Source organism: Sinocyclocheilus grahami, unplaced genomic scaffold (genome assembly GCF_001515645.1).
Source record: "Sinocyclocheilus grahami isolate Dianchi unplaced genomic scaffold, SAMN03320097.WGS_v1.1 scaffold30.1, whole genome shotgun sequence".
Classification (NCBI taxonomy): domain Eukaryota; kingdom Metazoa; phylum Chordata; class Actinopteri; order Cypriniformes; family Cyprinidae; genus Sinocyclocheilus; species Sinocyclocheilus grahami.
Window position 1 is genome coordinate 2486960 of NW_015505209.1, and position 14468 is coordinate 2501427.

At 34.4% G+C, this 14468-nt stretch overlaps 1 protein-coding gene across 1 annotated transcript in view; it reads left to right on the forward strand.

Moving 5' to 3' along the window:
- galnt18a (UDP-N-acetyl-alpha-D-galactosamine:polypeptide N-acetylgalactosaminyltransferase 18a) overlaps window positions 1-14468 on the forward strand; it is a 64921-nt gene that overhangs the window by 15206 nt on the left and 35247 nt on the right. The window lies entirely within an intron of this gene.

The window sequence follows — 14468 nt, forward strand, 5'->3', positions numbered from 1 at the left end:
ACAAAAATAGATGATTCCTCATGTCATGTTTGTGTATGGCTATATTTCACAGCTTCAGATGTGTCTCAGTCAGATTGGGATTGGGAACTATATGTGTTTTATGAACTTAATTTGAACCCAACTATCAAACCACATCCTGCATTGAATTTTGGAGGACTTGTAACTTATTCAGTTTGATAAATTCATCTTTTTGGTTTTTGTAGGTCGGTGGATAAATGAATGAATCTAAATATAAATGGTCATGTATTAAACTCAACAAATAGAGATATTCCACCGTATTAGCTATGTTATACAGTGGTGGGGACAAAGCCACAATAAAACTGATGTAAATAACCCTCATATGAGTTCTGGTTGGTTGTATGTGTCATATTTTGACCGGATAATTTATTATAAGCCAGTATTTGGCAGACACTTTGTAAACATGGCCCCTAGGAATTATATTTCTGTCACATTTTGCTCTCTGATCTTGCATTTACATAACATGTTTTTATTTAAATAAATACGTAGCTCAACAAAGTCACAGATGGTGGAGTTTTGACTTTTTTTAGTGTGTGTAATAGGGGCCTGTGCTGGGCTGTCATTTAAACTGATAGCTCACTCTGTGCATTAGGCCACCTGTTAATGAACTGACATGACAGAGAGGGAGAGCGTGTAATTGATGTATTATTTCAGTCACACTTGAAAAAAAATCAACTCACTCCATGATTCCAAGTAATCATAGGACACAAAACTGAGGAAACATTTTAGGTACTAAAATAATAATAATAACCAAATATTGATATATGCAGGGCCACTGCTGGCCAAATGGGTGCCCTAAGCAGAATAGTATTGTTGTGCCCCCTCCCTCAAAAAAATAAAAAAAATTAAAAACCCTATTATAAGGGGTCAAAGTAGAACTTTAATCAAATATACAAGTAAATAAATTCAATTGTAAGTAATTCAATTGTATTATTTATAAATTTCAATTGTAGCTCTAGACAGTTACCTATGGCTATGATTTTATTAATACAGTTGTCTGATAAAAATAAAATTAAGCAGTTTTACTATGATAAAACCATTAATTTTGGTAAGGGTTGTGATGTCCACATGTTTTTGTTGAAGAAATAGCACTGTAGCATTTCTATTGCAAAAAGGTGGTCAAAATTAAAAATTAAGTGGATATTTGAATGAAATGTTTGGTCAATATTAAACAAGGATTTGATCATCCTGTAAGTGTAAAAACAGCAATTAGCAGGCCTTTGGTGCCCTTTGCAGGCATTTGTAATAATGTAAATTGTTTATTTTGTATTATATTATGTATTTTAACAGCATTATTCAGTGAAACCATATTTAAACCATATACCATATATTACCTCGTAGTTTTTATATAATACATTTTTAGTCATGGAAACTAGAATATTAAGTCAGATGCGTTGTCGGTGGTGGTGAAATCATTACCGACATTAAAGCACGTTAATAACGTCAACAGTCAAAAAAGTTTCACAGGATTATGAACGTAGTTACCTGAAAGTGATGTACGGGCTTCATCTCTGTCTTTTTTCTTTTTCTTTTCTCTGCGCCGGACTGCGCTTATGTCTTTTCCCTGATATAGCCTAGTTGTCCATTAATTATGATGATCATTTGTATTCAGCCGCAAACATGAGGTGAGAGCATGTGCGCACGCGGGAATGGCGTGTCACGTGTGCTTATACTGCCTACTGCGTAAAATGCATAAAATGCATTTTTTTATAATTATATATATATATAAAAGCTTGTACAATCATCTATCTATCTATCTATCTATGAATATTTCGATTAAGCAGATTATGTAATTGATTTAATTAAACACTTTAATTAATTTACAGTCCTAATAATTTTGTTCCATTCTCATTTAATCTTATAGGGTCTATTAGACTATTTTAGGAAAATTATTTCTATCACATTATTATGTTTCTCTTTGTGTGGTTTATTTTAGCATTTGTTGGACTTTGAATGCACTTAGTCTTTTCTGCTTCCTTATTTGCAGAGTCACTAAAGTGATGTCTAGAGGATCTCGAATGTGATTTTAGTGCCTTTTTGTTTGGCTGATGAGGCCGTAATTATCATCTTTTCTCTAGGATTGTGTTTTGCATGTAGAAATTACTGGCAATGAGCTGTAACGTTTGATTTACGAGGCCAAAGTCATTCATTTGCAAGGAAATCAACAAAAGTGCTGTTCCGTAGAGAGAAAAAACACCCTCTTGCCTTTATGCAAAGCCTGTTAATGATTCAGACACAGATTTGAGATTTGGAGCCCACACATAATAATGCATTATATCACCTGAGGGACATTCACTGCTATGTATCCTGCTGCTAATGGTGTTCTGGCAATTAACATGGCTGTCCGGGGCCGCCCATGCGCTCTCACATAAACATTCAGTGGCATGGAGCATCCTGCCGACTTCTAGGTCACCTGCTAATGCAGTTTCTAGCACAGCCCACAGCCGTCCATGCGAACAAAAGGCCATGCATTAACCAGCTCGATTTCAAAGCAACTGAAAGACCTCAGTTTCTTCGCACATCTTTTTGTTGTATGTTCTTTAATTTTGTACAGTTTTAATACAAGTCTGTGAATGTTATCAGTGTGACAGGAAGTCTAACATAATGCAGCGGAAAGAAAATGGGCATTTGTTGCCTTTTGTAATACTGGTGTCAAGGACAGAGGACTGCTAAACGAGATGCGTGACTGGTTAGGCTCCGACACAAATTTGTGATTCAGGGACAGGGATGTGAATGCAATGAAATTAATTTTATAAACTTTCAGTGCAGAGCACTCCCTAAATTTTTTTTACTGGTGGGCACCCATGCTGAAATATTTCTTCTTCATTTTACTTTATTTTATATTTTTAGAATCTTGTTTATTTCAAGGTTTCAGTAAGAGTTTTTAGTATTATTAGTGTTATTAATAAGTATTATTATGATTCAAAATAATAATAATAATTATTATGATTAACTTTGACTTTTTGATGACTTTTTGAGTTTAGTTTTTAGACTTTCAAAAAATCCAAGACATTCTCTCATGAACTTCATTTAGTCTTACATTAAAAGGTTTCCAATGAAATAACCCTGAGCGTTTGACGACTACAGTTCTGCATAACATTCATTCCTTTTAGCGCTCTGCTTTCATGAGAACGTGATTGTAGAAATACTGAAATTCATTTGAATTATTCACTGCTCACGGTCATGGATTAATAGCAAGACGTATTGAAAATCGCCCAAAGAAACACTATTTTCTTTTTGTCAATATAATTGTCAAGAATAATTGTCCATGTTGAGGTGTGGAATCCATTCAGAATAGCAAGCTTCCCTACAGTGTCCTAAAGTCCTGTTAGTTATTATGATTATTCACAAGCTCTGTGAATTGGTCAGGACATTTTGTGATAGATGATCATTTAGCTCTGTGTGGTGCACATAATGGCCTGCATTTACCAGCAGGCTCACCAAATTATTACCAACAAAAAGTTTTAAAGCCATTTCAGCTTCAAGAACAATGGGCTGTATTCCATAAGTGTAAAACCTCTGGGATGAGAGAACATTTCATATACATACATTTACATAGTGTTAACCTCGCGGCAGTTTGCCTGTAGCTAATGTGCCAAGCTAGCATGAAGTAGATGGTGTCAATGACTCAAATGACTCGCACTGTTTCAATTAACCATAAGAACCGTTAATTGTGAGACCTGCCTCCATTTCACACTCTGCAGGGTTGCATGAACTCCCAGCTGTGTGCTGTTTGGCAGCTTTCACCTTGACTTTGAAAGGCCGTCAGCACACTCCAGTTAGAGAGGCTAATGTACCTGATACACTTGCGCTTGTCACAGACCATTTTAAATGTCTGCAGTGATATACTATAACGCATGAACATGTTTGGTGTTCTGGCCCACCTGATGCTGTTTTTACATAGTGACTGTTACTTTATTATGTTGAATTGGCTAGCAAATTTGTCCAACAAAAAAAGTGCCTGTGGTGACATTTCTGCAAAATTATGTTGTTGATTCTTGCAAGTTTCAGAACTCTTTCAAAGTGAAATGTCCAGTGGGTTTATTCAAAACAGATGAATGTGGCAGATGAGTAGCGCTAAAAGCTTAAAGCTCTATTGTGTTTGAAAATTTCATACCACCTTAAATAAACCCTACCCCAGATCTAACCAGTAGTGTAAATAAAAGCAAACATGAGATGAAAACACATTTGCTGAAGCAACCATGCTGTTTTAGCTTGCTTCCTCAAGTTTTTGAGCTATTTTATCATGATTCATGTTACTCAGGACTTGTAAGTTCAATGCTGTACCGGGTGAGCTACAGAGCAAGTTTACTACATCAGAAAAGCTGTACATACAGTATATGTGAAGCAAATGTGAGAATGTATTAGTTTACAAATCATGCACTATGGTAAAAGTGTTTTGAGGTCATAACATGGTATTGCACAAGGAATCTACATGAAAATAAGTTTTTTTTAACAATAATCTGCCCTAGTAATCATAGTTTGTGTAAAAAGAACCAAAAGTTGTTAATGTTTCACTGCCACTAATGTTAATTTCAGCTGGAAACTGCAGTGAATTGTTTGTATAGATATATTTTTTAGAGACTTGTTTTCCAATGAGCCAATGATTCCTTTCTCCTGTGAAAATCAAAAGAAGATATTTTGAATGCTGTGCTGAATAATTTTTCCATGCAGTTAAAATAAAACAAAACGGAAGCATTCAAATATCATTAAAGGAGCATAAAACTTCTGTGAGAAACATATTGTAATTTAAGCCATTATTCACTAATATTCTTATCCACTGCTGCCATTGGATAATTGTGTCTGGTTAAGTTCAACTCAAGAACCAGATCAGTCTGATTGATAACTGAATGATTAATTCAGACAGATTCATTGAGACAATCTGAATCCAAAGAAAGATTCATTCATGATTCGGCTATCAGTAATTGCCATGAACATGCAAAGAAGAGCTTGCTTGGTGTTCCACTGAAGAAAGTAAGTGAAGCAGGTTTGAAATGACATCAGGGCGAGTAAATGATGGCAGAATTTCTCATTTTAAATCTTTATATGGTATTTATGATCTTTTTTTGTCAGCCTATGACTGTAAATCATCATGGTCTGATAGAATGGGGCTGTTTGGATTGTGATGCCTTGTTCTGTTTTAGATGTTTGTCACTGAGTAAGGCTTACTCTGGTGTACATGTATGATTCAGATGTTCAGACATGTCTCTGTGAAGTCAGAAACCATTGCGTTACGGTTACATCAGTGGCAACTTGGAGGCATCAAGCGCTTCTAACATCTGAAGCTCTTCAGATTGGTGGAGATGGGATATTCATAACATACCAATTGAAACAGACTTTGTTGCTGTGTAATGGTACGCGCCTCTAAAGTAGGGTACTTAGCATGCACTCTGGTGTAATACATCCCACGGCAGATAATAAAAAATTCATTGATTATTTTTCTAAGAGTTGCAAAGACATTCAGGAACTTTGAATTATCTATTCATTTATGTGTCGTGTAGCTTCAGTGGGCTCTTTAATGTGCCTTAAAGAAGGCGACAGGAACTGTCAACTTAGATGTCTCATCTGCTGTCGTCATGGCGCCGACAGGACATTTTAACCCAGCAGATGCTTACATAACAGCTCTTAATGAGAAGAGCAGCCAAAATGGCATTCATCACCAGTGAGTGGTTCTTTCAGCAGCTTGGTCATTTCCACTGTTGTGAATATAACACGCTCTCAACCATTTTATGTGATCTGATTAGGCTTGACGTTTAGAGAGTTAGACATTTGGATTCAAGGAATTAAAAGAGCAGGATGTCAGTACATTTGTCATCAATTATTTTCACTGCCTCATTGGTGTCAATGTATGTTAATTTCAGTCTTTTGTCCATTATATTTGTAAAAGACATTTACTGAAACTTTGGTCTTCCACATGCTTGCTTGCACTGATGGGGACGGAATGCTGTGCTAAAATACTCTAAGTACTGAGATACTGCTAAAATACTCTGACAGGGTTTCTGGCTCTATTTATTCAGCTATGCCACAGCACCACTGCTGAACTTATACCATGAAACATACAGTGTGGCCAGTGTAGTCCAATTCCCCAACGAATGACTCTAATGAGCCAGTTCTTTTAGTGAATCAAAAAGATGTAGCACAACTGGTGTAGTTCGACTCTCGAACAAATGACTCTTATGAGCCTGTTCTTTTTATTGAATCAAAAACATACAGCACAAACTGTGTAGTCTGAATCCTGAATGAACGACTCTTATGAGCTGGATGTTTTGGTGAATCAAAACATACATCACAGTCTGATTCCTGAAAGAATGACTAAGAGCTGGTTCTTTTTAGTGAATCGGTAACACACAGTGTAACTGATGTATTTCGACTTACGAATTAATCCTTCTTTTAAGCTGGTTCTTTTTAGTGAATCAAAAGCATACAGCACAAACTGCACATTCGGAGTCCTGAAAGACCAACTCCTTTGAGCTAGTTCTTTTTTGTGAATCAAAAGCATACTGTACAGTGTTTGTCTGACTCCTGAACGAATAACTCTTGTAAGTCTTTTTTTTGTGTGAATTAAACATCTTACAACTAACTGTAAGATGTGATGATGTTTTGTCAGTAGACCAATTTTTTTATTCATTTTATGCCACATTTTAATAAAAAATATTTCTTCTTTTATCAATGAAATTGCTTCTTTTTTTTCTTCAAATGCTTGTTTCTTAAAAGTACTAAAAGAAACATGAATTGAACCGTAATCATTAAATTCTCTACAATTCCCATCCCCACATGTTTTCATGTACAATTATTATTGAGTGAAGCCCAATAAATGGGTTTGATGTACATCCTAAACTTCAGAATGTCCTATTCCCCTCTACATCCGTCTCCTCTGATTGAGGTGCTCAATGGTGGCCCATTTCCTGTCTCTCTTGTGGTCAGACAGATGGCCGGCCTGGACGGTGGATCACGTTCTGCCTCACTCTCCTCAGGAACGGCTCTGGCTTCAGGCTGAGCCAGGTCATCGAATCCAGCATCGCTTGCTCTCTGTGTCACCATCCCTGGAGGGCTGCAAAAAAAACTCTCAGAGAAATTGAATAAAATATATTTCCTGACTTTGCCAGCAAGCTGTCCTTTTCCATAAGCTGCACAGAGTGTGATGGAGGGGAAGGCGAATGTGTGCAGATGGAGTGTTTAGACGGTCAGGACACGTACCTTCTGTTTCTCCGTTCTGCAGCCTTGGGCTGCCCTGCCTCAGGTCACAATATTGTTTAATGACGGTTGCTGGGACATTAGCCCTGTAGCTTTCATACTTTTAAGGGATTCATGCCCTAAACTCAGAAAAATCATAAATAAATAAAATACTATTTGGCTGTTATAGTCTGGCAATAATGTTCTGGGAAGACAGATATTAATATTTTGGTTTGAAAGGCTCTTTTTTCCCCTCTGTTTTTCTTCTTTTTGTCACTCTCTTCTTCTTACGTTACTGTTCAAAAGTTTAAAGTCAGAAATATTTTTTTATGTTTTTGAAAGTGTCTTCTGCTTACCAAGGCTGCATTTATTTGAAAGAGTGATATTGTTAAATATTACAATTTAAAATAACTTATTATGCTTTATTAAAATGTAATTTATACCTGTGATGCAAAGCTACATTTTCAGCATCATTACTCCAGTCTTCAGTGTCAGAAATCATTCAATATGATTTGGGACTGGATGATTTGTGTAAAATGACTTTGCTATTGTATATTATATTAATACAGCAAGTTTCTACATTGCTTAGCAACTGCAAACAGTTCAACATTAGTTTAATAAACTTGATTATGTGGCAGAAGAATTGTGTATTCAAAGCCTTATAGTTCAGCAAGGAAAGATATTTCAGTGACCATTGTGTTTTCAGCATAAGAAATCAACAATTTCAAATGATTCACTGTTACTCTTTGGAAAAGGCAGCAGTAATTACAAATGAATTGGAAACATGAATTTAGCTGAGCACTCTCACTAACTTCTTAGGCATGTCTTTTATCTGAAATATGCGCTTAATATAATTGCCCGTGAGGGGAATAAGGCCGGTCTGACCCATATCAGTGTAATTAGTCTACTTTGAAAACTGTGTAATGAAAGGGGAGAAGGTCAAATAACAAGATCTATTTGACAGCACAGGAATCTGCATGTTATTTTATTCAATTTCTATGTAGTATGTGGTTGTTTGTGTAAACACAAATTACATATTCGATCAAAGCAATAAAAAAAATTCTTATGAATACATAACTTGCATTAAAAGGTTATGGTCAGCCATGTAGGCTATTGGTCTAATGATCATTAGATATTAAATATTAAGATATTAAAATATTAAGATTGCATATGGAAGAATATATCCAGGAATGATATCTAAAATTCGCCCTATGCTTTTCCACAAGTAATAGCAGGATTGATTGAGCATTTGAGAGTATCGTCCAGAAGCCATTCACAGCTCTGTCTGTCACGGTTACAGATGCTCTTGCTGTGTTCTCCTTGTGGAAATGGCTTTGGGCATCTGGTCATTTTGTTCTGCAATGTGAAGCTTTTCTAGCAGCTCTCGACTGTCTAGAATGTATAATGACGGCTGTTAGTGTGCAGAGAGACGATCCAGCCCTGAGATATGTGCAAAACAGCAAGAGAGAGACTTTCAAATGTGCTGAAATATAAGAGCCATCTGGATTAAGGTACACTGCATTGAAATAAAGCAATAAAGTGGTATATGATGGTGTCTGTGCCAAATATTTGCTCTGGCACAATAAAGCGAATGAATAATGAGACTTGTCTGTGGTGCTACGGACAATAAATAGAAGCATTTATACATTTCTCATAAAGCGCTGTTTACATCTTTGTTCAATGGTCTAAATAGCTACATGGAATTTTTACGATGGTGGACTGTATATATGCAATATGTTGTCATTTATATACCTTTTTAGACAATGTGAACAAATCGTTTTTGTGTATCTGTGCTCAACTCAATTAGAGCCATGCACTGCTGGCTAATTTAATCAGGTAGAGTATCCTGTTACCTCTTAGTCATGCACATCTTATCTTACTGCAGCAGCATCAGGCCAACAAGCTCATGACGTCAGTGTTTTAAAACAATTGTTGCATTTGCACAGAATCAGGAGCTGCATGATTTATGCATTATGCATCATTTACTTTGGGTGTTTCTTCAACTATAGGTAACAAATATTCTCAAAATAAATATTGATTTCATTTGTCTATTAACACATTAAATGGTTAATTTATTTGTAATAATATTTAAATATACATTTTTAAGTTGTATGGTAACAGTGTTTTGCTATTATATATGTGTGTGTGTGTGTTTAGTAATTTTGTTATGTGATTGATTGTCATTTTTATTATTAAAAATATATATATTTCTATTTAGCTTTAATTTATTTTTTATTTCAGTTTTAGTCATTTTAGTACTGCACTTCAACTTATTTTATTTCAGTTATTTGCAAAGTTTTACTGATGTCCTTACTACGTTTCTGGACCTGGGAACATTTCAGTTGCGTTGCTGTCCATGCAGGGTCTGAGAGCTCTCACATTTCATCAAAAATATCTTAATTTGTGTTCTGAAGATGAACAAAGGTTTTACGGGTTTAGAACGACATGAGGGTGAGTAATTAATGACAGAATTTTCATTTTTGGGTGAACTATCCCTTTAAAAAATAAAATCTTTACATAAAAGACACTTGGAAAATGGAGTAAATAATGATGACGTGATATGACCTTTAATTTAAAATCAGTTGGTCTAAATAAAAAGCAAGCCCTGGGACATAAGAAGAAACCAGTGATTTGTCTTGATAATGATCTTAAAATGGAAAGTATGTCTTCAGGAAGCAGAGCTCTGTTGGCCGTCTGCGTTGTCTCATGGGTCTGAATAAATTTGACAGCAAAACATTAGGTCAGCTATGTAACTCATTAGGGTCATGTGAGTGCTCTCATATTTTGGCTTTCGTTGTCGTCTCGGGTCTGTGAGTCAGAGTCCTCTTCAGACAAACACACTTGCGACATGCACACTCACATGAACCTTGTAGCAAGAGCTTCTCCGAAATGTCAGAACAGCATGATGTTTTTGCATTTGCAGGCTGTTTGCATGTTTTTTTCTGAGCTCAATAGTTTGGGTTACATGCTGGGTGTCTTGTTTTACATTCGCTCCATAGTGCTGGCACTGACAGGCAGACGGCATGCCACAGGCGAGGTCAGAAATGCTAGCCGTCCGCCGTGACGCAACCCTCCCGAGGCTTTTGCATTTTAAAAAGGGAAACAACTTTGTTTTGGTTTGGATCCATCCTACTGTATTTCTCTCACAACATGAATCTTTTCTATTCGCAGCGTTTTCAAGGAATAGTTCTCCCTCATGTCGTTCCAAACCTGTGTGACTTTCTCTCTTCTGTGGAGCACTAAAGGAAAAATATTGGTTACACTTTACTTGAAGGGGTGTGCATAAGACTGACATGACACCTTCATAATCATGACATGACACATGTCATGAATATGAAGGAGATTTTATGCATGTTTATGACAACTGTCATTAAGTGTCATTCGCTCAGTTATGTCATTTTTAATGCAAAGATGACATTGTTTGAGATGTCTTTGTGATGGGCTATGGTTAGGGGTAAGGGTCAGGGTAGGGTTAGGTCAAATAATGTCATATTTGCATTAAAAATGACATAACTGAGCGAATGACACTTAATGACAGTTGTCATAAACATGCATAAAATCTCCTTCATATTCATGACATGTGTCATGTCATGATTATGAAGGTGTCATGTCAGTCTTATGCACACCCCTTCAAGTAAAGTGTTACCAAAATATTGAATAATGTATTCTCTCAAAGCTATCGCATGACTTTGAAAGACTCGGAATATGGTGCACATTCACAAGTCTTATGAACCACCGTTATGATACTTTAATGGTGCTTTTTTTTGTCATTTCGGAGCTTGACAGACACAGTCCTCATTCTTTTTCATTGTAGTAAAAAGATTGGCCAGGGTTTTCTTCAGAAATTTCCACAGAAGCAAGAAAGCCAGGTTTTGGTGGTAAAGAGAGATTATGAATGAATTCTGTTAAATACTTTTTTAAATATTAAATCTGAAGCTTTGAGTTTCTTTATTTTGTTGACAACTTTAGTACTTTGAGCTTACAGGGATGTAGAAGTTATTTACTTAGAAGTGAGAACTTAATCTGGTAACAATAGTGGCTGTGTAAGTATATAGCCTACTTCAACTTTACTGAGCACAGCGGTTAAGGATTCTATTAATTGATTTCGAACAGCCTGATGAAATGAGCTTGTACTTTTTCTGGAGTTGATTATATATAATTAGTTCTGTTTGGTGAGTAAAGGCCATGTAAGTTCTTTGGGAAGAATAAATATTTTTATTAATCTTTTTTTCAAACTTCTTTGACTTAGTCTTAAATAGATTTACAAAGTAGTTTGATGGTTATTGCATTAAAAACATAATTGCAAGATAATTGTGTTTTTGTCACTGCAGGAGGTTGTGGTGCAAAGCTGTGAAATGTTGCTGTTGTGCATAATTTTTGTAATGTATTATAGAATTATTTTATGTGCTTTATGTTGACTTATAATGTTGGTCATTAAAGCCCATGCTAGTATGTATATTTGCAATAATTATTATTTTTATGAATCATTTGTTTGCTTTAACTAATGCTTTTAATACTTTTTAACACATTTAGGAATTCAAAATGGTTATTGCATTAAAAACTGTGAATGTCTTTTAAATGTTGCTTTGCAGAATTATTCTTTATATTTTTAATCAATATCTCTGTATTTATTTTATATATTTTTTATTAATATTTTATTGATAGGTGCAAAATGTTATAATAATAAGTGTTATAATGCATGTTATTTTATAGACACACGCACACACACACACACATATATATATATATATATATATATATATATTATTTTAATATGTATCATTATTATTATTTATATCTTTAAAATTATTGTTATTATTAATTATATTGTTGTTATTGAATAATAACAATAATACTTTATAAATAATAATAATAATAATAGTGATCATAATTATTATTATTAATAATAGATTAAATACTTGTTGGATAATAATAATAATAGTAATAATAACAATAATTTAAATGTTTATGAGTAATAATAACAATAATTATCACTTTTTTATTATTACTTGTTATTGTTGTTTAACAACAACAATAGTAATAACTAAAAATAATCATTTGATAATTATAATAATCATATTTTTTTATTATTGATGTTGTTTGTTTATTGATTGGTGCAAAGTGCATGATGATGAAAATATGTATTTATTAAAAAAAATTAAATATAAAGGGTGCAAATTGCATGATGATGGAAAAATGTATTTATTCATTCAAAAATAATGATAATAGTGTAAATGTTAAAGGCAACTAAAGGGGCTTTATTATTAGTTGGGTTTGGGCTATTATGATATAATGTTTTGTTGTAAAAAATTATTATAAACTTTATTTGACCAAAGACAAAAAACCTCTGCAAGATTCAAAATCTATTTAACAAGATTGACTTAGGCATCCGAAAATAACAAGTTTCCTCTTTTTATTCCACACATAAATGGGAACAAAATATCAGCAAGGGTGATGATTTAAAGAAGGTGAAAATTAATGGCTAAGTTAATTTTAGCATGTAGTTCCTCACTGTATTTTCATATGTTTAGCTTGTTGCTTAGCACTTCTGCAAGCAATTTAATTATTATGAGAATAAATGCTGATTTCTACTCTACCCAGAGGCACATTCATTTTCAGCCTGTCATGCTCTTCTGGAGAGCAGTAGGTACATCACAGGTGCTATGAGCAAACTTTAAAGCATTCTTCCTTCTGTTCATATCATATGCTGAGAAGATCCATCTTTCAACTTACACTGATCTGTCAGTTTCTGCAGTAATTCAGTCTCCGTTTAACTCCCTCCTCTTTTTTTTTATCTCGACACAAATCAACAGTGTCAGTGAAACCGCCTCCATTTTCGTCTGAATCTGAAGTCATTTGGAGCAAAAAAACAGAGAGGACACCTATTTAGAGTATTTATTTGCATATCAGCATGGTCATGTTGAGACTACCTGAATTACATGGTGAGCTGAACTTCTAAACACAATAATGGAGGCTTTTTGGATCTTAAATACTGTTATTCATCTTGCTGTTTGATTTCTAGCCAGTGGCCTGTTTTCTCAATGGCTCAGTTTGAATGTAGGCTACTCTGCTGAATAGAGCTGGAATGAGGCTAAGCTCTAATTTACTGGGGGTGTGATTTTCAAGCCTTGTGACTAGCCTTCGGTTTTGGAAAGTAATTGAAAAACGTAAGCTACAAATAAAATTTTAAAGATTAGCTGATTTGTTAATTATTCAGTGATTTTTGGATGTGCATTTGAAGGACTGGAAGCCTGAAACTGACTTCTTTTTGTGTATGTTTACACGACAGCCGCTTAAAAGGCATTTCTAGTTCACGAAAGCAGTGTCTCCTGGTCTGAAGTTGGTTTCAAACTGTCAGTGTCTGCAATGGCAAATATGAATTATTCTCCGCAGGCCAGCTCTTTGCAGTGGCTGTAATTAAATAACCTCTGCTGTTAATTAGCATTCCTTAATTATGCACATTGGCCTTTCATCATTCTTTGAGCATTGCCAGGGCACCTCTGTTCTGCCTGCGTACTCAGCGTTCATAGTTCTGCAACCTGTCATATTTTCTTAGTATGTGAATTTGATGTAGCGGAAGGTAGATATTTGCTGCTTAGACAGCTTGATGGAGAGACTGTGTGAGAAGGATTAGCTTTCCATAAGGCATTGATGGGATCGCTGACTTGATGAATGGAAGTTAGAGAAGAATGGACTCATTATTTTAGTAGTAATAGATTCCAAACTGCAAATGGCTGTCTTTCATTTCAAAGTACCATTATATCATAATATTGAACAATACCATATTCATATTTCATAGTACACCCAGGTACTTAAAAAGATGGGGTATGGCCATGGCACATGTCCAAAAAATATTGAATAAACACGTTACGTGGTCAAAACCCATGGTGTTACTATATTAAAAAAACATGGTAAAACGTTTTCATTGTGTTGTACCTCATATTAGTGTAAGGTAAAATTGAGTAAAATTTTATTATGCTAGTATTTAGTAATTAATACTTTAAAAAGTATTTTTATTGTCACATTTATCATATTTCATATATTTATCATATTTATCATTATTACTATTATTTTATTGTTATTTAATAATAATATTTGCAATGGTAATTATAAATGTTCCCTGTTATTATTAATACTACAATTGTATTGTTATTGAAAATGTATGTAAATATGTATATATAATAAAATGATCATTTTAATATGTAGTATTATTATTGTTGTTTTTTATTTTTAAAACTATTGTTGTTGTTATTAATTATACTGTTGTTATTGAATAA